Consider the following 25566-nt stretch of genomic DNA (forward strand, 5'->3'; position numbering starts at 1 on the left):
AAAACACACCAGGAATAAGGTAGAAACATCACTATGCATTAAGATAGTATCTCTTTCCCACTTGCCACTACCAAAATCTGCCTCAGATTTTTTTTCACTCTCCACCCAGACTACTTCCTTCCCAAAACAATTGTTTCCAGTTTTGTGTTTATTTCCATCCCTCATGTTTTACATCACCACTCCTCCTATCCACTGATGGAGGAAATGGTTGCAATGGTTTCTCAATCCACCCTCTAAGGATGCATTATGTTTAAGCATCTCAGGGGGCAACTAGATGGTGCAGTGGATAGAACATAGGACCTGGAGTCAGGAGGACTTGACTTCAAATCTGGCCTCACATCTTGATACTTACTTTGTGACCTTAGTCAATCACTTAACCCCCTTTCACCATAAAAAGAAACCAAGAATAGTTTAACCATGACAACAAAACCAAGTTCCTAGCTAACTGCAGTTGATTGACAATTGATTTTGGCATGTGACCAGAAAGAGGAGGACTTTTCCTATTAGTATAAATATAAAGTGCCATGGTGTCAAGGAAAACCTTTTGATACCATGAGAATCCACACAATTTTCTGTTAGTTTCTGATCCAGGAGGCTCACAAAGAATACGGTCTACACTCTCTAGTCCTTACAATTTCCTCCAGATTGGTGAGGAGCAAGAGGAGAATATGAGTTTTTGATTTCTGACATCAAAAGGGTATCTTGAACATATACAAGTTTATCACATGATTGTTTAATAGCATTAATTTGAACTTTCATCCCCTATAGAATGGGAAGGCTTTAGAACTGAAGATCCTACTAGGGAACATAAAAGAAAGGTTCCTCCTACAGATGTTATAGCCAATTCTACCCTGTAGAATAAGGGATAGTTGCTGGGCTCTACTATTTATAGAAAGAGTCATAGGAGCTTAGATTTGAAAATTCATTAAGAAGAATATGCAAAGAGACATAGACCACATAAACTGGTCATTAGTGTCAAAACCAGAGCCTATATCTTGAATGTTTTGTAAGTTACTGATTTCTATTTATGTCTGTTCCAGTTTGGATTTCTGGATTCCATGTGTTCTGACTTACAAACTAGATAAATAGATAGATAGATAGATAGATAGATAGATAGATAGATAGATAGATAGATAGATAGATATAGTTTAGATAGATAGAGACAGAGACAGCGACAGAGGTAGAGATAGAGATAGAGATAGAGATAGATAGATGATATAGATGATGATATAGATGATGATATAGATGATGATATAGATATAGATATAGATATAGATATAGATATAGATATAGATATAGATATAGATATAGATATAGATATAGATATAGATATAGATATAGATATAGATATAGATATAGATATAGATATAGATATAGATTTGGATGAGCAATGGACCCCTCACCTTGGAGATCTCAAATGGAATAGAATCAGCACCAGACGTTATGCCACTTTAAAGGAGTCTAATAATATTCAAAATTTCTTCAATTGGAACTTCAACTAGGGACTATGTTCAACCTGAGGTAAACAGTCAGTGACTTCTGCATTGATTGGTCAGTTAAGAACACAATGGGAGTGTTAAACATATCTCTCTAGGATCATGTACCTTTTGCTAATCATTGTGGATCCATCTGCACTGAGTAGTTGGTGTATGTCTTTGGCCCATGAATAACCTTCAGGGTATCATAAAAGCATTTTGGATTGCTACTATCTGCATAAAATTGAATTTCATCTACTGTCTAACTGAATCAAGAGTCCTGCATCTCTCTAAGCTTTGCTTGCAGTTTACTTTTAATGGAATTAAATTCTGTCTTCTTAGAAATGTATGGACTATCCTGGTAAACGCTGTGGAGTTCACATTTTTCACCTATCAGCTTCTGTATTTCCTCATCATTTTCATCAAACTAATCTTGGTGTTTGTGAGTGTTTTGCCCCAGGTGAGCAAATGCAGTGCTGTATGCCAAATCTCTGAAAACTGCCCACTCTTTTTCTGCTCCGCTGTTGTCAACTGTGTGTTGGCTCAGTTTTCCCTCCAATTTAAAAGCAAATTGTTCCTGCTCATAGAGAGACACTCTAATCTCTTGACATTAATTCTTCTAGTATTCATTTCCCTTGGAGTCTACACTTTGATTGAATATGAACACTTAGCTTAGATAGGATGAGTATGATCAGTCCAGCATTTTGCACAACACATTGCCTTTGTCACACACACACACACACACACACACACACACACACACACACACACACACACACACATCCTGTATCTTCTCCCTACAATCACATAGTCCAATAGATGTCAATGTTTGCTATAAGGGTGCATCCAGGAAGTTTTATTGCATTTAGATAAATGGAAGACAGTGCTTGTGATGAGAAGGTCAAGAGATGTGCAAGTCTTCAGTAGTAGGTGACCATTACTGTTACTGTTTCCAACTCCAGTCCTCCCAAGGACTCCCTGCCATGCCTGGTAATCTGAGCCTCCTCTAGCATTAAAGTCACCCAGAATTATAAAGTTGTCCTCTTTTGGTACATTGATAAACAGTATCTTCAGGTCTTCATAAAAAAATTCTTTAACTTCATCAGTGTTTATCATGGTAGGAGCTTAGGTACCGATGGTGGCAATCCTGAAAGTGGAAATCTCATTGTCATGAGCCTGTCATTCATTCCTTTTGGTAGGCATACAAAAATGTTGACTAAATTAGTTTTGATTGCAAAACCTTCCCCAGCTTGACAGAGTTTCCTTTCACTGTGACCACTCCAAAAAGATGTGTATCCAGCTCTGATTTCAGTAAAATGGTCTCCATTTGCCAGCCTTGTTTCCCTCAGGAAACAATGGATTTGGATGCTATTTGGATACTATACCTGCTGAGTTCTCTCCCAACAAGAGCTGCTCATCTTTCAGGTCTGTTGGATCTTGTGTTAACTATGAGTGTGTACATGTTCCATGAACTGGTAGTGAGTGGAATCTTCTTTGAAGAAGTTTTTGTAGATTTTTTGTGTGTTTCGACTACACTATGGAATTCCCCACCCTGTGATAATTAGACCAGGGTTGGGTAAGCAGACAAATTTTAGGGCACCTTTTCTAGCTCCTTCCTTGCATCAGGAGTGAGCAGTGTGACCCTTACAAGGGTTGCTCAGTCACCCAGGGGGTTGATGAATCCCATTGTTGCTTTCAGTGTTGAAAGAACCCTATGACCATGAGCCGTCTGTGTGTAGGGTTGTGTCTACAGCTCCCAGTGTATCCACACCTTCTGCTTTGTCACTTGCCTGTCACCACAGGACTTTAAGGAGTGGTTATGAGTGATGTCTTTTGTTGTATGCATGAAATTGGATTTAAGTGAGGTAGAGCTGCATTAAGTCATTGGTCTCACTCTCTTTTCCAAAGCCATCATGATTCAGCATAGGAAGAAAGAGTCAAGAAAACTTGATGATGGCTCTAGATGCAGTGGATGACCTTGGCATCTTCGATGTCTAACCAAGCTCTAAGCACTCCACAGTACCTGCTTGAACTGACTTCATGGCTATTGGATTGAATTGTTCTCCTCCACCCATTCCACCAGCAGAAGACTTCACATGCTTGGGGTAGACAAACCCTACTACTCACCAATGAGTTTGAGACTCTCTTGGTTACCCTCAACCTGGTTTAGCCCACCTGATGAATGTAGCTGTTGTGCCATTTATGTACAGCTTCTTGGAGTCACAGGTGAGAGTTATGTGGCTCAGGTGCACATCAAAGGTGGAAAGCAGCCCTCACACCAAAGGTACTAGTCTTCCTTGAATACACGCTGACATTTTCCAGGTCATAGGGCATGAAGAGTTTATCCCCCAAGAATTCAAGGATGTCTCTATCGTCCATCTATAAAAGTAAAAGGAACAGATTGCCCTATGACACAGGAGTATTTCTCTTTTACTCAATGCTGGTAAGAAACTTCGCAGAGTTCTAATCAATAGGGTGACCCTTCTCCTGGAAGTTGTTTACCTTCCTGAGAGCCAATGTGTACACTCAGCTTCTGAAGGTGAGATGCAACAAAGTATGGATCATTCTCTACTACCTGTTTTTCATTTTGGTCCAATGATGAACACCAAGAAAACTCAGGTGATCCATCAGCCAGCATCACACCTTCCATATGTGGAACCACTGATTACAGCAAATGGATAAGTTTTGAGTACTATGGACAAGTTCACTTCCCTTGGCAGTGTTCTTTCCAAGGAGGTTCACATTGACAATGAGGTTGATAGAAGATGTATTCCAAACTGAAGGTCTACAGAGCTGTTATGCTGACCTCATTGTTATATGCCTGCAAAACCTGGACAGTCTACCAGCACCACATCAGGAAAATGAATCACTTCCATCTAAATTATCTTAGGAAGATTCTGAAAATCACCTGGTGGGAGAAGATACCAGACACTGAGGGACTTTCTTGAGTTAAAGTGCCTAGCATTTCGACATTACTATAGAGAGTGCAACTACAAAGGGCTGGACATGTTGTTAGAATGCCAGACATACATACATACATACATACATACATACATACATGTATACAAAAAACCCTATTTTATGGAGAACTCCCACAGGGCAAGAGCTCACAAGGTGGGTCATAAGAAGTGTAACCAAGAAGAGATAATGAAACTCTGAAGGTCTCATTGAAGAACTTTAGAATTGATTATACAGCATGGGAGACCCTGGCATAGGTCCGCCCAGCATGGCGTGCCCTCCTCAGGGAGGGGGCTGTGCTCCATGAGGAAGGCAGAATGGAAGCAGCTCAGAGGAAACAAAACATCCCTAAGTTGAGAGTCCCCACACCAGGTGTTCACTTGGACTATTCATGCCCAACCTGTGGTAGAGCATTCCAATCTCATATTGGTCTGATCAGCCACAGTAGGACACACTGTCATTTATCTCAACATAATGATGTCACTTTGTTGTTCTTCAATAATGAAGGACAAGAACCAAACTGAAACTTAATGCATCTGTATATGTATATATGTTCATATATGGAGATATGGAGATATATGTATATATAGTTATATTTTTCACTGCAATTGACCTTTCTTCTGTTGCATCTTATCGGCATTGATTCTGAGCAATTTTAGATTCTCTTTTCCCACAAGGGCACCTTCACCCCCCCCACCTCTGCATTCTCCCCAGAACAGATGTTCTAATATGTTAAGAACCTTGGAAGACCTTTACTTTTCCTGAATCATCCCATGGCAAGAAGAGGAAAATTTTCATTTTAACTCTCAATAGTTAAACAAATAAAAACATTTGTCACCTCCAACCAAATGATTGGTGTTCATTAATATGCAGCTCCTGCTTCAGTTGTGCATTATAATTAGCAAGCATTCTTTAATATTGAATAGATCATACAATGCCATAGGAAGGAAACTTGAGGCATCATTCAATTGTATTCCCTTATTTGTGAGAAGAGAATATGCAAACCAAATTAGGTAAAATGCCAGGTCAAGACCACTTCTAGTGGCCAAGGGACCAGCTAGTCTTAGCCTATAACAATGTTGTATGTTTATAATCACATATGCCTTAATTTCTGCCATTCCTGAGACATCAGTAATTCTCCATCTCTTGGACTTCTTTGCTTCCCAAATCTCCTGACAATTCAGAGGCCTTGGATGCTGATATGATAGCAAGAAAGAATATGGGAAGAAAGTAAACTGCTCCAGTAAGGGTATGAAACACCCATCATAGGAGATCTTTAGACAGATAATGAATAGTCCACAGTGATATAGATGTGAAACCATATTTTCATGCATGAGTTAGAGGAGATGGGGTACATAACAGCAATCTTCAACGCCCTGAAACTAAGATTCTCTTAGATTAATTAATTAAAAATTAGTTTAATTAATCATGAACATAAATACTGATTTCGTTTTATTAACACAGAACATTTGTAGAATGGGTACATGAATAGAACCTAATTTCTAGGGTTGTTTTGAGGATCAAACAAAATAACATATGTAAATAACTACATAAACCTTAGAGCACCAATTAAAGTTAACTCTTTTAAATTTTTTATTTATTCATTTTTAACATTCATTTAAAAAATTTAGTTATAATTTCTCTCCCTTCTACTCCTTCCATATCCATTGAGGCCAGCAATATTCTATCACTTATACTTGTAGAGTCATGCAAAATATATTTTCATATTATCAAATATGGGAAAAGGGAAAAAAATAAAGTGGAAGAAGATGTTTTAATTTGCATTCAGACTTAATCAATGCATTAGCCCCTGTCCACCAGTAATAGTCACTTGCCTTGTCGGTCATGTTAGCCTATCTGATAAGTGTGAGGTGCTACCACATGGTTGTGTTAATTTGTGCTTCTCCAATGAGTAGTGAGTTAATTTGTCATGTGACTATTAATAACTTTGATTTGTTTTTTCTGAAACCTAGCTGTTCATATCCTTTAGCCATTTATCATTTGGGGAATGACTTATTTTATATAAATTTGACTCAGTTCCCTATAAATTTGAGAAATGATGCCTTCATCAGAGAAATTTGCCATAAATTTCCTCCCAGTTTCTTTTGGTATGTATGTATGTATGTATGTATGCACATTTTGGTTTTGGTTGTGCCTGACCTGTGATAGAGCTTTCTGAGCTGGTATTAGGCTGATCAGCTACAATTAGACCCACTGTAACTTGTCTCAAACATAGTGATGTCATTTTGGTTCTCTTTGATAATAAAGGACAAAAACCAACCACACACACACACACACAGAGACACACACACACACACACACACACACACACACACACACACTCACATATAATATAGTTTTGGCTACATTGCATTTGTTTGTGTAAAACCTTTTTTTAAATTCATATAATCAAAAGTATGTATTTTACTTCCTTGGATCCTCTCCAAGTTTGATAATAAACTATTTCCTTATCCATAGATGAGGCAGGTAAGTTTTTCCATGTTTCTCTAATTTTCTTATAACACCCTTTATGTCTAAATTGTTTATCCATTTTTACCATCTCTTGGTACGTTATAGAAGGTATTGGTCTATTCTTAGTTTCTGTCAGATTGCTTTTCAGTTTTCTCAGAAATTTTTTAAATTAAGTATTTTATTTTTATTCTCCCCAGTTTTTTCAAAGAGATATTTCACATTGTTTTCTAGCTTTTCATTCTTTTGTTTTTGTTTTCCTGTTTCTTTATTTCACACAAAGTAATTATGTTCCCTTTGTTCAATTCTAAATTTTAAGGAAATACTTTCTTTTTCAAAAGAGTTTATGACCACTTCCATGGCCTGAGATCAATTTATATTTTTCTTGGAGACCTTGGATGTAGGAGGTTTGACTTTGTTATCTTCTTCTGATTGTTTTGAGCTTCCTTATCACCATAGCATCAGATTTTTTATCTCTTCCATTATTTGCTCATTTCACCAGCTGATGACTTGACTTTAAAGTTTTGTTAAGTTAGGACTCAACTTCCATAATAGAGGGTTCACTGTCCCAAGCTTTTGGAGCAGCTGTTTTCAGAAATATTTCTAAGTACCTACAAGTTTCCAGTTCTTCCAAGATGGTATGACTTATGAAGATGTTTTTAATACACTCTTGGCCTGTGCTCTAGTCTATGGATGACCACAGGCACTTCTTTCTGCCCTGGAACTGTGGGAAGGGTCCCTACTCCCCCGTACTATAAACTCTGTGGTGTGCTACTGTTCCTCTTCTTCCTTGAACTGGTGACACAGAAAGTGACCCATATCTGAGTATGGACAAAATAACAGAGTCCAGCCTTAGTGATAGAAAAACTCTGTAATCTCCATTTGGGCCCTTAACTGTCTGTGGATTGAGAGTTTAGGAATCAGCTGCCTTCTCTGCTAATTCAGTGACTCCCAAGAATTGTTCCTGGGAGCAGATCTGGCTGCTAAGACTTGAGTTGGATTGTATTCCATTCTTACCCTGATGCAAAAGATTTTTCCTGCTCACCTTCCAAGCTGTATTTGATGACCTTGAACTGAGAGTTCTGGAAACCACCACTGTTGTTATTTACCCTGCTGCCTGTTCTTAGATTGCTTCGTCCACTCTGTTTTGGCATGACCTCCTCTATGCTGTGCTCCTCTTTTACCCCCAGGTGCAACAGACCTTTCCCACCAATCTTACAACTTGTCATAGACTGGAAAATTGTTTCATCCTGTTGTCTTGTGACTTCTGCCACTCGGGAATTTTTTAAGAATCATTATTTAAAGTTTTTGAAGTGTTTGGAGTGGGGGCTCAGGCAAGTTCCTGTTTTTCCACTGACATCTTGGCTCTGTCTCCTTTTTCAGAAATTTTTATCAATTGTTGAGTTCTTATCCCCAGGGCTTGGATCTTTGAGTTACCAAACCATTACTATGTCTGTTTACCATACTATGGTGTATTGTGTGCTTAATCTATTCCATTGATAAATCACTCTATTTCTTTTTTGTTTTATAACCAGTTTTCAGTTATGTCTTACTCTTAGTCTCCTTATTTGGGATTTTCTTTACAAAGATACTGGAATAGTTTGCCATTTCCCTTTCAAGTTCATTTTATAGATGAGAAAACTGAGGCATGAAAGATTCAAGTGACTTGCCCAGAGTCATACATTTAGCAAATGTCTTTGACTGGATTTTAACTCACTATCACCTATACCATCATTACTTGCATTCCATTTCTTAGCCATTACCAGATTGTTTTCATGATTATCACTTTGTAATGTAGTTTGACATCTGGTTTTTCATACTTTTTAATATTGATTCTCTCGTTTTTCTTAACCTTTTGTTTTCAGGTAAATTTCATTATTTTTTTTAGTTCTATAAAATAAATGTTGATCATTTGACTGGCATGACACAGGATTTACTATGATTAATAAACTAGTTTAACCTACCCATAAGAAATTTAATATTTTCTCTATGCCAAAATAAGGTCAAAATAGGTACAGGATATAGACACAAAAGGTGATATCATGGACCAATTAAGAGATTAAAAAATATTCTAATTGAGAGATCTATGGAAAAGGAAGAAATTTATGATCAAACAAAAACAGAGAACCTTATAAATTACAAAATGGATAATTTTAACTATGTTAAATTTATTTTTTTTGCAAGGCAAACGGGGTTAAGTGGCTTGCCCAAGGCCACACAGCTAGGTAATTACTAAGTGTCTGAGGCAGGATTTGAACTCAGGTACTCCTGACTCCAGGGCTGGTGCTCTATCCACTGCACCACTTAGCCACCCCTGAATATATTAAATTTTAAAAAGTTTGCACTAATAAAACCAATACTGCTAAGATTAGAAGGAAAATAGAAAGCTAGGAAATAATTTTCACAGCTAGTATTTCTGATAAAGGACTCATTTTTAAAATAAATAGAGAACTGAATCAAATTTATAAGATTACAAGTCATCTCTCAATCGATAAATGGACAAATGATATGAACAATTTTCAGAAGAAAAAATTAAAACTATATAGTGATTTATAAAATACTTCAAATCATTATTGATTAGATAAATGCAAATTAAAACTATGAGATAGCACCTCACACCTATCAAATTGGTTAAGATGACAAAAAGATTGTAAATGATCACTGTTGGAGAGAATATAGGAAAAATGGGATTAATGTACTGTTGGTGAGCAATCTGGGACTATGACCAAAGAGTAATAAAACTGATCATATTCTTCGACTCATCAAAACCAATATTAGGTCTAATTCCAAAAGAATCATAAAAAAATGGGAAAATTCTAACATGTTTGAAAATATTTACAGCAGATTTTTTTGAAGTGGCAATTGAGGGGACACCCATCAGTTGGTGAATGGCTGAATAAGTTATGGTATATGAATACTATGTAGTCCTAATGCTCTATAAGAAATCATTAGTGGTCAGACTTTAGAGAAGCATGGAAAGAATTACATGAACCAATGTTGAGTGAAGACAGAAGGACCAAAAGAACATTGACGACATTAGCAATAGCATTGGGAGATTTATCAACTACAATGGGTGTAGCTCCTGTCAACAGTTTAAAGATCAAGGACATCCCTGAGAGACCTGCTATGGGCACTGCCATCCATATACAGAGAAAAAAGTCACAGAACTTTGAAGGTATGCTATGTCCACTTTTCAAAAACTTCTCCTGTGTTTTTTCCTTCCTCTCTCATGGTTTTCTTTTTTCCCCCCATAGTTCTAATTCCGCTTACACAAAATAACTAATATGCAAATATGTTAAACACAAATGTACATGTACAGCTTTTATCAGATTATGTCATCATGGGGAAGGCGGAGGGAAGGGAGGGAGTAGAAAAATGTTTAACTCATAAATTTGTAAATAGATGAATGTTTAAAAACTACCATAATAGGCAATTGGAAAAATGAAATAAAATTTTAAATAAATGTATTATTTCTCTAATTGTTTTGATTTGTCTTTATTTGAAAATTGTTTTGTAATTATGTTCATATGGAATCTATATTTGTCTTGAAAGAAAAACTTCCAATTATTTTATAATGTTTGCAAGCATTTTAATTGGATTTTCCCTTTCTATCTCTTCCTGATGGGTTTTATTTGTAAGATATAGAAATATCAATAATTTACTTGGGCTTATTTAATATCCTGAAACTTGACTAAAGTTGTTTATTAGTTCAACTAGGTTTTTAAGTTGATTCTCTAGAGTTTTCTAAGTATACCATCATAGCATTTCAAAGAGTTTTTGTTTCCTCATTACCTGTTTCTACTTCAAATTTTTTTAAATGTTATTGCTTTCTCTCTCCCTCCATATATATATATATATATATATATATATATATATATATATATATATGTATATATATATATTTAATTTCTAATAAAATATTGAATAACAGTGATGAGAATGTGCAACCTTGCTTGCTTCACCCCTGATCTTATTGGAAAAGCTTCTAGTTTATCTCCATTATGGGCAATTTTTTTTCTTGGTTTTGATGGCTAACTACCTACTTATCCTTCTTAAAGAAAAAAGTTCCATTTATTCCTCTGTTTTCAAGACATTTTAATAAAAATGGATGTTTTATTTTGTAAAAATTTTTCTGCAAATCTTCTTGTTATTTTGATAGGAGAAATTATGATTAAGTTTTCTTAATATTTAACTCACCTTGCAATCCTGCTATATAATCTAACCTGCATGATCTCTGTGGTATATGGCTGTCATTTTCTTGTGAGGAAAAGTATTTAAAGTTTTTTCATTGGCATTCATCAAGGCGATTGAGCTATAGTTTTCTTTCTCTATTTTTGCTCTTTGGGCTTTGCTTTTCCTTATTTAATAAAAATAATTTGGTAGGATTTCTTTACCTAATTATCAAATTTATGTTCTATTGGGATTAATTACTTCTTAAATGTTCCATGGAATTCAATTAAAATTTCATCTGATCCTGTGGCTGTTTTCTTAGGGAGCTCATTTTTGACTTGTAAAATTTCTTTTCCTAAGATACAGCTTTTTAAGCATTCTCTTTCTTCTTCAGATTACCTGGCTAATATACATTTTTGAAAATATTTATCTATGTCACTTAGACTATCAGTTTTATTTGCATGTAATTGGACAAAACAGCTCCTAATTGTTTTAATTTCAACATTGTGGGTGGTACATTCATACTTTCACTTTTTGATTCAATAATTTTTCTTCTTTAAAAAAACTGCAATTACAAACATTTTATCTGCCTGTTATTATTAGCAAAAACAAAAAAACCCCCAAAAACATTGATAGACTTTCCTCTCTTTTATTGGTGTCCACATATAGAGATAAAAAATTCCCTCTAAGTAGTTTGACTACATCCCATCAATTTGGGTATGTTAACTTATTGCAGTCATCTTTAAGGAAATTATTGATTGATTCTCTGATTTCTCCTTTGATCACCTATTATTTAGGATTTTATCTATACTTTCCAAGTTTTTTATTGAATAAAATTGTGGTTTGAAAAGGGTACATTTAATATTTCTGTCTTTCTGCATTCATTTGTGAGGATTTATGTGATAAAACATGATCAGTTCTTTGGTTTGTGTGTATGTGTGTGTGTGTGTGTGTGTGTGTGTGTGTGTGTGTGTGTGTGTGTTTTGCAAGGCAATGGGTTAAGTGACTTGCCCAAGGTCACACAACTAGATCATTATTAAGTGGCCAGATTTAAATTCAGATCCTCTTGACTCCAGGGCGGGTGCTCTATCCACTGTGCCACCTAGCAGCCCCATGATCAGTTCTTTGTGAATGTGCTAAAACATGATCAGATTTTGGTGAATGTTTATGTGAGAAAAATATATATACTCATTTCTATTTCCATTCTATTTTCTCCAGAGGTCTATCATATCTAATTTCTTTCTAATATTCTATTTCTCTCCTTAACTTCTTTTTTATCTACTTTATGTTTAGATTTTTCCAGCTCTCAGAGGGGAAAAGTGTAAGTCTTAGCATAGTTTTACTGTCTACTTCCTCCAGTAACACATTTAAACTTTTTAAAATAATTTAGATACTGTATCATCTGGTAAATATATGTTTAGTATTGATACTACTTCATTGTTTATAATATCTTTTAGCAACATAATGTTTCCCTGCCTGTCTCTTTTAATCAGGTAAGTTTTAGCTTTTGTTTTGTCTGAGATCATTATTGCTGTCCCCATTTTTGTTTTTTACTTCAGCAGAAACATAATAAATTTTGTTCCAGCCCTGTGTAAGTGTCTTTCTATTTCATGAGTCTTTTGAACAAACATATTGTTGTATTCTGGTTTGTATTTCATTTTGCTAGGCACTTCTGTTTTATGAGGAAGTTCATCCCATTCACATTCTCTTATGATTACTGTGCATTTCTCTCCATCCTATTTGCTTTTGTTGATCTTTTGCCCTCTTATTACCCTTTCCTTCCTAAGAGTCTATGTTGCTTCTGATCACTGCCTGCCTTAATCTGCCTTCTCTTTTATCACCCCTCTCTTTCTCTTAAGCTTTACTCCTCCTCCTTTCTTGTTGGATATGATCTATTTTCTATCACTAAATTTTGTGTGTTTGTGTGTGTGTGTGTGTGTTTGTGTGTGTATTCTTATCTTAATAGGAGTACATTTACTCCATTCTTTGAATCAATTAAGATCAGAGTGAGGTTCTAGTGGTGATTTCGCCTGCCCTTTCTACTTCATTATAAGAGCCTTTCCTTGAACACCTCTTTTATAGGAGATAATTTTTCTCCATTTTTTCCCCTCTCTCTTCCCCTTTCTTTCAATGCATCCCTCTTTCTTACCCATGCATTTATTTTGAAATCAGGTCAAAACAATCAGTACATACTCATGCCCTTTGACGATGCAAAGTTTTTCTAACTGCCAGAATGATAAACTTCTTAGGATTTACATATTTCATCTTCCCACCTAAGAACATAAACAATTTTACCTTATTGTGCCTTATCATTTCTCTTTCATGTTTACCTTTTTATGGTTTTTTTGAATCCTGTATTTAATCTCTGCTCTTTTCACCAGGAATGCTTGAAAGTCTTTTATTATCTTGAAAGATTATACTCAATTTTGCTCTGTAGATTATTCCTGTAACCAAGCTTATAATTCAGCTATTTTGTCTTTCAGAATATCATATTCCAAGCTTTGTACTCCCTTAATGTGGTAATTGCTAAATCTTGCATGATACTGTCTTTAAATGAACTATATTTAAATTGTTTTTTTTTTCTGACTGCTTGAAGTCTGTCTCTCTTTGACTTGAGACCTCTATAATTTCACTAGGATGTTCCCAGAAACTTTTGTTGAGGATCTATTTCATAGGGTAATTGATTGATTTTTTTTCAATTTTTATTTTACCCTCTGGTTCTAGAATATCAGGACGGCTTTTATTTTTAATTTCTTTAAATATGCTATTTAGACTCTTTTTCATCATGACTTTCTTACAGTTTAGTAATTCTTAAATTAACTCTCCTCAATACAGTTTCCAGGTTAGTTGTTTTTTCAATGAGATATTTTATAATTTCTTCTTTTTCATTTTTTTTGACTTTGTTTTGTTGGTTCTTAATGTCTCATGCAGTCATTAGCTTCCACATTCCCAATCCTAATTTTTAAGATTATTTTGTTCAGTGAGTTTTTGTGCTTTATTTTTTTTATCAATGAAGTTTTGTCCTCTTTAACTACTTGACCAATTGGATTTTTCACATTTTATTTTCTTCACTTTTTGTGCTTCTTTTACAAGCTATTTATTGTCTTTTCATAATTTTCTTGCATCATTCTGATGTTTTTCCAGTTTTCCCTCTATTCGTCTCCCTCTTTAACTCTTCCAGCAATTTTTGTGGGCCTTGTATTTAATTCACTTTTTTCTCTGAAGCTTTGCTTGTAATTGATTTAATGTTGTCTTTTGAGTTTGTGTCTTCATCTAGCATATCATCATAGTAGTTTTTATTGTCTGATTCTTTTTTGTTATTTGCTCATTTTTGAGCCTATTTTTTGTCATTGAACTTAGGTTAACTCTGGGCTTTGTTTCCAGATGTAGGGGGAGGGGATATGTGTATGGACACTGTTGCAAGCCTCAAACATTTATTTTTGTGTTGCCATTTTCAGAGCTGATTCTGGGGATTTGGAAGTTTTCAGTGCTTCTAATGTGGCACTGTCCAGGGAGATGTTCTATCATTGCTTTTCTGGTATGTACTCTGGTCTTTGCCCAGGATCCCTTTGCTTCTAATCCTTTGCAGTAACAAGTGCTGATGCTCCTTAGGGTCCTTGTTCCTCTGTCACTGACTTAAAGTGTTAAATCGTCCTCATGACCCTTGCTTCCTTGGGATCAAGAGGATTCCTCTTTGCACTGGAATTATAACCCAGAAATGGGTATAAACAATGGAGTTGCCAAACAAAGCCTGGTCCTGCTCCCAGTTCCAGCACTAGGTTGTATTAAAAATTTCTTTCTGACTAGTTACTCTATCCCCCTACCATTTCTGATTTAAGAACTTCCAAAGCTACTCCAGTGTCTCTAAAACCTAATATTGGTTTTGCTGCCATGTGGATCACAGACCTTACTTTCCAAACTTCTAAGTTGTCTTGGGTTGGAATAATGTCTTACTCTGTAGACCTTTTGTTAGCACTGCTATCAGATTTCAGTTTGAGGTTTTATTTTAAAACTGTTGTGGAGGGAATGTTGGTAAAGCTCTGTTGAGTATTTCTGTGTTTTGCCATCTTGGCTCTGCCCACTAACTTCTACTACTACTACTGCTGCTACTACTACTACTACTACTACTACTACTACCACTACTACTACTACTACTACTAATAATAATAATAATAATAATAATAACAACAACAACAAATGTTCTTCCTTGTGGTAAAGACTTAGGAACTGAAACCAAAGAGACTAGAGAGGTCAACTAGCTCAAACCTTATATTTTATGGATGAGGAACTGATGCTCAGGAAAGAGGACCTGACTTCCCCAATGTCTCATAACTGGTAAACCTCCAATGCAGAATTTGAACCCATATCTTCAAACTCAAAAGTTAATATTCTTTCCACAGTCTTATCATCACAAATTTCAAAAGTAGCATACATTCTGTTGCCTTATCACCACCAGAGATTAAATAAATTTCACATATGTTAAGGGCTAACAGTAATAGTGTGATCATAGATTTCCAGTGTGCAGGCCCATAGCAGAAAACTAAAAGAACATTTGGCAGTTATGTGGATGACCTTGTCTGTGTAGTCCTCCCCATTCCCTCACCCCTTCCCCAAGATCATCGATACTGCTCTGAAATAGTTGGGGTTTTGTCTTGGTTTAGCTTTCCTTCCTCCCTCCTCCACCCCCCAAACAGCTTTAGATTTGGTATTGTCAGATATGCAGATTTTCCTTGGTTCCAGGGTGAGCCTTAGTTCTTCTCAACTCCGAATGCCTAAACAGGAAATATTTGAGGGAATCACATATCCAGATTCTTTGATCATCTTCGGGGACCTTTCTCCCAACCTGTAAAATATCAGTCTATCCTATTTTTACTTAGAGTCAGAGATGTATTAGAGCTAGACATAAATCTCAGAGGTGATCTAATCCAATCCCCTGATTTTTACAGATGAAGAAACTGAGATTCACTGAGGCAAAGTGGTTTGCCTATGGCCCATAGCAAGTCAGTGTCAGAGGTCTTCTCAATTCCAGGTTCAGATCTCTAGTCACTACATACATACCCTTGAGGTAGAGCTCATAGGATCAGAGGGTATTGGAAGGAATTGTAGAGTCCATTGAGCTCAATCCTTCATTGGATATTTAAGGAAACTAGATTGTTTAGAAATATATTGTTATAAGAACCAAAGGTGTTCTTCTTTCTCACTCATTTCTGAGATGCTGTTCCTATTGTGGACAACAGAAACTCAAGAGGAAATGGAAATTAAGTTACTCTCTATCTTCTCTTTTGACCTAACACAGAGCCTAGAACCTGGTTGAAGGGAAGATTCTGCAGAATACAGACCCTGAAACCAGGCTTCCTGGAAACAGAAATGACCAGGGACAGCTTAATTAAGAGACAGAATGAAAATGCCTCAAAAAAAATACCATAATGAGCCAGCTAGGCATCTTCTATGTAAAGGAAACAATTAAGAAAAAGCTACAAAACAGATTTCCTTGCATGCTTTTCCCTCCAGACTTCCAACCCTGCAATAAATGTGAACTTAAAGATCCAGAGAGGTTGCTTCTGGCTTTATTTTCCCAGAACCATTTCCCTCTTTGCCTAGTATTTCACATCTTCACATGTCTCTCAGATCCTGTGTGGGTTTATAGTGGTTGTTTTTAAAATCTATGATTAGTAAGTTTTTAGATCCCAATGGCTTTCAGACCCCCCCCTCCATTTCCCTCTGCCCCCTCCAAAAGACATGTTTTCCATTTGCTGATATCTAAGGGGTCCCCAGTGGAGAAACCAGGTGTCCTATCTGAACAAGCACACCTGGAAGTAGCCAACACACTTTTAAAGTGAAATATAAAATCAATTCACCCACCAGCAGCAATTCCTCAGGTGTCAGATACCTCATCACTTCAGGAAAATAGATTCAACATATGGGTCACATCCATCACCATGTGAAGAAGGCAGTGCAGTGTGGTGGGAGGAGTACTGGGCTAGGATGCAACAAATAGGGTCTGCTCCTGCCTCATTCACATTCTTGCAATGCCACTTGGGATGAGTTACTCTTGCAACTCTAGTATCCTCATCTATAAAAAAGGGAGAATTAGTCTTTCCTGCCTTCTTAGATTAAGAGTTGGAAAGGACTTTAGCCGATCAAAACTGATCCCTCTCATTTTAGAGATAAGGAAATTGAGTCATTGAGTAGTAGAATGTCTTGACTGAGGTACACATGGAGTCACTTAGCTACTCTGGCCTCATTCAGCAATGGTCAAGAAACTGGGTTCCTGGGTTCCTAGGGAAAGCATAGGAAGAGACTTGGGAATCACTTTGGGGGCTTATTCATTCCCAACCTCTTTTCATATAATTTCCTCCCTTCATTGTTCCTACATCTGTCCTCTGAGCCCAAAAGAATATAACTATTCCCTCTTGCAGGACAACCATCCATACATTCTAAGACATTAGTCATTTGTTCCCTAACTCTCTTCTTATGTAGTTAAACAATCTGAATTCCTCCAACAAATCCTCAAATAAAGGAGTTTAGTGCAATGGAAAGAATGCTACAGTTAGAGTAAATGGATCTGGGTTCAAACCTTGCTTTCACTTACTATCAAAATTCTGAAGCCCAGGAGTGCCTAGGTGGCACAGTGGATAGAGTGATGGCCCTGGAGTCAAAAGTACCTGAGTTCAAATCCGACCTCAGACACTTAATAATTATCTAGCTGTGTGACCTTGGGTGAGCCACTTAACCCCATTGCCTTGCAAAAACCTAAAACAAAATTCTGATGCCCAGCACTCAACTTTTTTTTGGACCTGAATTTCTTCATCCGTAAAATCAGAGAATTGAACTTGATGCCTTCCCTCCCTTCCTTTCCATTCCTTCTGTCCTTTCCCTTCTCTTTCCCTTCCCCTGTATCTTCTCTTCTTCCTTTCCCTCAATTCCCTTAACCTCACCTCTCCTCTCCATCAAATTTTTGGTAATCTCCTTCATTCACCTTTATTGCTTTGACCTTGACTTGGTTTTCTTCTAGTAAGAAAACCTAATTTGGTGGAATCTCTTCAACAAAGCTGGCACTGATCACAGAAAAATACTTATGTATCTCTTCACTTCTATGCTAGACTATTAACTCTCTGAGAACAAGGTCTTACTGGGTCCCCAAAGGGGTTTTGTGGTTTTCATCTTTGTACCTGGGATATTTTCCTTTGAATACAAGGAAACAATAGAACTCATTCAGCTGTTTTTTTTTATTTTCATATGACTAAAATTACTAAAAAATTAGCCACAAATAGTCTTAATTTTCAATTCACCAGTGCTCACATTTGTGTATATTAAGGGCTGTCATATTGATTTAAAAAACAAACATAGCCTTTGGGTGATTCCCACACCCCAATTCTTGGTTATTTCCTTTTCAGAAGTTGGAATTTGATTCCATTTTCTTGCCATATTTCCCCCCTCAATCTAAAGCAATCTGACTCATTAGTTAATGTTGGGTCATGTGTGAACCACTTCAAAGAGGGAAGAAAAGGCCACTAAGTATTCACTAGAGAAAAATTCCAGACTTGAAACTCTCCATGAGTGATGAAGGTTGAATTGTACCACAACAGTATGAGGAATTTGTGCCCTATCAAAATCTGTTTTTTAAAAAAAGAAAGACAAACCAAATTTCCCCAGATAAATCTGACCTCCTAACATCTTACTGGGGCAGCCATTTCAGTATGTAATTACTAAGTGCCTCTGGCCAGTTTTCATCTGGTACTTAAGAGAAGTCAGGAAACATTACCAAGCAGAGTGCCAGTGAATTGAAGAACAGCAACCAAAGACATCTACCTTTATCTGGTAGTTGAGTTTTTCATGGCCCATTGGCAACATTTCCCACCAGGAATCTTACAGGTGGAAGAGGAAATCAAAAGGAAGACAAGCATGAATCATTGAGAGGGACTGAAGCAAAGGGAAGGTTGGACTTTGATGATCATTCGAATTGGAGATACATGACTCTACCCTTTCAAAATCAGGGTATTGTGGATAAGGGGGATTGGGGGTCCCATCCTTTGAGCACCTGAGTATTATGTTCAAGATGAAGCTTTAGGGAATGATGTTTCCTATCCCAGCACCCCACCTTGAATGTGATTTCCTTGATAGTGTTTAATCTTTGTTGAACATCACCTTTCTTTTGAAACATAAATACACCTCTCCCAAAGCAATTCCCTATAACACCATCCCATTCATTGAAGAGGTTCATAGCTCTACTTTCTTCTCAATAAGGGGTCTGCCTCCAGGGGCGGCGGCAGTAAGGCACTGGACACTTGGGGAGCAAGCATCAATAGGGATGAGGGTACAGGTCTCAAAAGTTGAAGATGAGGACTTTTGCACGCAAATTTCATCTATTTAATGATCTGTCCAAGGGCTGCAATCCTGGTTAAACAATATCCTGATTCCCTCAACTTAAAACAGATTTTCCAGAAAAGCATTGCCAACCAAATCCCACTTTAGGCACAAATAAGAGAATCAGCCTGGTATGCTTTCAAAAACATTGAACTTTGCTTCCGCCAAGACCAGTAAGGTCAGCAAGCACTAGGGGGAGCAGGCGTTCAGTAGGTTGGAGTTTTAATTGGGGTCTTTTCACTACTTTGCTACTGCAAGACTATGACCAAATGCTATCTTCTCTGAGTCTCCCTTATTTCTTCATCTGTAAAGTAAGGGTCCCTGGAAAGATTTTGGGGGGTCTATAAATTTGCATGGAAAAAAGTTTACCTCTCTATTTTTACTTACCTCCAACTGAAATGAACATTTCATTCAATGTTAAAAACATAATTTTGAAGATTCCATCCAGAGGCTTCACCAGATTGTCTGCCAAAGAGGATAGCTCCCTGTACATAGGTTTGGGGGGAACAGAAGAAAGTACAGAGGAAGATAGATGACACCATAGATTTAAGGGTAACATGGTATGGTGACATGGAGAAGATACGACTTCCTTGTCTCATAGAAGGAGCATTGGATTTGGAACCTGGTCCAAGAGAACACTACATTCAAAAATCCCTGCCTGCAGAGTACAACCCCAGTTCTGTCCTCCAACGCTGAGCAAAAAAAAAAAAATCTTGTCTTCCACACATCAGCCTTCAAGTCCTCAGAGGCCACATCTTCCTGTGATTCTGGGACCAGCACTGCTAGCTCCTTCAATCATTTTCCTTTATGATATAATCCTAAGACCCTTCCTCAACCAGGCTGTCCTCCCCTAGTCACTCTTCACTGTGACTTGGGACTAAATCCAATACTGTCTATTTAAGAGAGAATGGAGAAGTATTATCTTTTCCTTTGTCTCAGACACTATTTTTAAGGAGATACTTGACAGGCATTAGGGTGGCATTAACTTCTTTGATTGCCATACTACTCTGCTGACTCCCTGAGAGATATAATAGCAACAAGAACTATTCAACAATCCTCTGGTTATTATCATCACAATGAAGCAGAACACTAAGAAATAAATACTTGTCAGAGATGTTTGCCACCACCATGGAGTACAAAATCCAAGTGGAAAAACAATTTCTTTTAAATCATCAGGTTCTCTCCTGACTCTCCTGTTTGCCAAAGGCAAGATGCTGCTTCTATGAATTCTTGGGACCTACCAGAACCTTCTCAATTAAATTCATCTTCACCCCAAAATATTTAGATTTATCATTCACACAGGAAAAACAAATCAATGAAGAATTTCTATTGTCCAAACTATAGTAAGACCTGGACAAACCATAGAGTTGGTCTGCCAGTACCTATCTGCAGGTGGGATCCATTGTTTATAAAATGATATTTTCTAGGTTGTATGGAATGAAAATTGTATACTCAAGAATTCAAGGATGCCTCCATCATCCATCTCTATAAAGTTAAGGGAATAGATTGTCCTGTTACCAATAACAGGAGTCATTGCTATTAAGATTCTTGCCAGAGTCTTTCTCAATAGGGTGATCCTTCTCCTGGAAGATGAGAGATCACCTGAGAGCCAATGTAGCCTCACTAAAGAGAACAGTTGACATGATGTTTGATGCCCAATAACTCCAGGAAAAATGCCAGGAATAGAGCAACATTTATAGATTTGACCAAGGCCTTTGTTACTGTCAGTCATGAGGGATTATGGAAAATTATGTCAAAATTTTATTGCCCAGAGAAGTTCATCAGTAATGTAAATCAGCTTCATGACAGTGTGCTTGCTTGGGTTCTGGAGACTAGATGATGCTCTCAAGATTTCCCAATCACCAATGGAGTGAAAGAAAGCTGTGCCCTTGCTCCCATAGTTTTTAGCATGATGTTTTTATTCACATTATCAAACTCCTGCACTGAGGACGAACATGGCCTCAAAGTCAGCTATCACACTTAGGGCAAATTCTTTAACTTGAAAAGGCTCCAAGCCAAGACCAAAGTATAGGAAGTATGGTACATGAACTTCTATTTGCAGATGATTGTGCACTTAATGTATCCTCTGAAGCCGAGATGCAACAAGTCTGGATCGATTCTCTGCTGCTTGTGCTCATTTTGGTCTAACAACATTAAGAAAATGCAGGTGCTCTGTCAGTCAGCACTACAGCATCCATATATGGAACCATTGACTATAACAAATAGAGAAGTTCTGAGTATAGTAAATAAGTTCACTTCCCTTGGTAGTGTCCTTTCCAAGGAGGTACACATTGAGAAGAGGTTCTACTGGCACATGGGAGACACTGGCACAGGACAATGCAGCATGGCATGCCCTCATCAGTGAGGGTGCTGCAATCTATGAGAAGGGCAGAATTGGAAATGTGATGTCTGTAAGTTTAGAGTACTCTCCAGGTGTTCACATGGACTATTTGTGCCCAACCTATGGTAGAGTATTTTGAGCTCATATTGGTCTGATCAGCCACAGTAGGAGACATTGTCATTTGTCTCAAACACAGTGATGTCATTTTGATCTTCTTTGATAAGAAATAACAAGAACCAACCAACCAACCTATATCTAGTTTAAACATTGAAGATGGACATTGAAGTGGACTCAAAATTGAATAGGTGAGGGAGAATGAGCTAAACTCTATTTGAGGAAATGGAATATTTCTTTGAATAAATTCCAAATTTGTCCTGAAAAGGTCAATTACTCAACCTCTGTGGGCATATTGATAATGAGGATCTCCAGGCCTTTATAGAATTTTTCTTTGACCTCATCAGATCCTTTGAGGAATGAAAAAGATCACACCAACCAACCAAAGGATTGGAGGCATGAGTTGCAGAAATATGTTTCTAATAGAAAGGGATATGCTTTGTAAGACATCATTCTCAGTTGCCTTTACCAGAAACACTCCATTCCAGGGTCTGAGCTTTAGGAAAGAGGACTATTGGAGACGATCTGGCTACTGGAGGAGTCTTGGTCTTAAATGGTTTTGATTTCTCCTTTCTCAGTGAGGCACATCAACAATTCCAGGAAAAGCTAGTTTATGCTATCCAATGATAATGATAATATATGACAACTTAGAACATCCTAACCTGTCCCTCAAAAGTTAATTGTCAGCATGGTCTCTCCTCACAGACCAACCATCGTTGGGTTGTGATGGTCAGAACTATGATGGTATCTGATCATCTTTAAATCTTATATGAATCTTATATCCTAATCTCTCTCAATGTCCTAATCTCATCCTAATGCCTCTCAATGAGTTAATCATATGTATGGTCTTTCCTCTCAGACCTTCCAACAGCATAGGCACTGCTAATGTTTTCTTGCAAGTGGCAATTGCATTGTCATGAGTTCATTGCTCACTCCTTTTGGTAGACATCCAAGCTTGTTGATTGGACTGGTTTTGATTGTGAAACCTGTGCCAGATTCATGGGTGCTCCCCATCACTTTAACTCAGCTTTAGCTCACATTAGTCAGCTCCAGCTTTGATAAGCTGGCTTTCATTTGCCCACCTTGTTTCAATAAGGGCTGTATTTGGAAGCAGTACCTGCTGAGTTCTCTTACAAAAGAGCTGTACATTTTTTAGATCAACTGGATTTCTTGTTTTCCATAGGGGTGTCCATGGACCAATGGTGAGATAAGTCATCTTCACAAAAGTTTTTGTAAATTATTTGTGGTTTTAACTGCAAGATGGGATACCTGTCAATCATAGCAAGCCAGCAAAGATTATTTGAAACACATTTGAAACCACCTTTTTTTAGCCCCTTCTTCATTCCAAGAACTGAAAAATATAGTCCTTCAAGAAGGCTATTCAGACATTCAGAGGCTTTCAAATCCCACTGCTGTTTCTGTCTAGTGAGATGATGGTCCTATTGCTTGAGCTATTTGTGGGCAGGGTTATGACTACAGGTTTCAGTGTATCTCTACCTGCCATTTTGTCACTTGCCCATAAACTGGATTTAAGTGAGGCAGAGTTGTACACATTTGCCAGCCTTGTGCTGTCATCAAGAATCATGAGTGTCCAATGGCAAAACAAAAGTCAAGATGACTCACTATGATTCACTATGGGATGCAGCTTGGTAGCTTTGAAATCTAATCAGACTCTGCACATTCCACAGTTCCTTTTTCCTCCACAAAGTGTTCACATCTGGCTGTTCCACTAGGTAAATCTTCCCGTGCTTGAGATAGACTCCATAAATTCACTATAAATTCAATTATACCCTCAATCTGAATTACCCTAACAGTTTAGTAGGATATTTTCCTACACACACTAGAAGTTTTTTGGAATCACAGTGATAGTCTTCTAGGTGGTTAGTGAACAGCAAAGATAGAGGGCAGCCTTTCCATCACCAGTACTTGTCTTCCCTGAACACCCATACTCTCATGCACAAAGAATGGTGGTAGATTGAAGATGAATAGGCACAATTGGCCATGGGAATGATTTGGAGAGAGGATAATGAATGACATTTTGGACACGATCAATTGGAAGTATTCACTCCTACATCAATTGATATGGGATACAGGTCTGTAATTTTATAAAGAAATTAGGGTTGAATTGATTAGTGTCAACTGAAGATGCTTTTTCCTTCATTCTCAAAGAAGACCTTGACATCAGGAAGGTGTTCCTAAAACAAAACAAAACAAAACAAAACAAAACATAAAAAGGGGTGGCTAGGTGGCATAGTGGATAAAGCACCGGCCCTGGAGTCAGGAGGACCTGGGTTCAAATCTGGTCTCAGACACTTAATAATGACCTAGCTGTGTGGCCTTGGGCAAGCCACTTAACCCCATTTGCCTTGTAAAAAAACCCCTAAAAACAAAACAAAACAAGACATCAGGAAGGTGATGCCAAGACAAGCACATGAATTGGATTTGAGTGAGGGGTAGCTGTGCTAAGTCACCAGCCTCATTTTCTCCTCCAGAGCCATCTGGATCCAAGGCAGCTATCAGGACAACTAGAGATGCCCTAAAACAGGATTAAGTAACTTGCTCAAGATCACATAAGTTGTCTGAGGTCCCACCCTCCTGATTCCAAGGCCAGTGCTCTATCCTCTGCACCACCTAGCTACCTATTAGTATCACCTACATGGTACAGATAATTATTGGACCCATAAGAGCAGAGGAGCTCCTTTGGGGTTTGAATATATAGGGAAGAGATCCAAGATTAGTGCCTTGGCGGGCAATGCACGCTTTGAAAATAGGAGCTAGTCGATAAAATAAGCAAGAATGCTAAGAAGGGATCAGACAGTTAAGAGATGGATTCTAGGTGACTGCCAAATTTCAAAGCCTTGACTTCTCCTTGGATCAACATTCTTTCCCTGGTGGAATGCTACTGGAGAAGGGTTCTATTGGACAGTTCTGCTCTCCTCATGACAACTCCAAAGCTCTCCAGCTTACTTCAATAAGGCAAACATTTATTGAGCTCCCATTGCATGTGAGACATCATGCTAGGCACCAGGGAACAGTCTCTGACTGCTGGAACCTTCTAGTTTAGATTCCTGAGGAACACTAAAGCATGTACCCAAATGACAATTCACAGGAAAATTCTTTAGTGTCTGGAAGAGACCAACCAGAATGACTTCACTAGCTACCAGGATGCCAGTGATTTAGAAATCACTGCTATTTCTGTGATAAAGCAAGCATTAACAGAGGAGAGGGCAGAAGACCTGATCCCAGCAAGGGGAGATAGGAATGGAAAACCTCAACAGTGGTCCTTGATGAGTCATTGCTAGGTAATGAAATGTAAAGATCTTTCAACTGATATACGCTCAGGGCTTTATAATCTAGAACTTAGTTCCTATTGCAGGGGCGTGTGCAGCACATTTCTTCTTAGACCATATGGTCCTTGACTGTAGGAACCAATTCTTTTCCACTTCAGCGATTCTGAATTCCCTTAGCTGTCCTAGCACTTCAGATCACAACTCGGCATCTCACTGTCAAAGACAGTGTTGGGAATTGGGGTTCACGCTTTATGGAAATATGAGCAAGTTAATATAGTAGAAACTCTGTTAGTTCTGCATAAATGAGTGCTTGCTGATAAGTCCAGCTGTCTTTGGCTTAGGCAGGATTGATTCTTCTGATTGAGAGATGAAGATGATTGTG

Source organism: Macrotis lagotis, chromosome 5, assembly GCF_037893015.1.
Source record: "Macrotis lagotis isolate mMagLag1 chromosome 5, bilby.v1.9.chrom.fasta, whole genome shotgun sequence".
NCBI classification, from domain to species: Eukaryota; Metazoa; Chordata; class Mammalia; order Peramelemorphia; family Peramelidae; genus Macrotis; species Macrotis lagotis.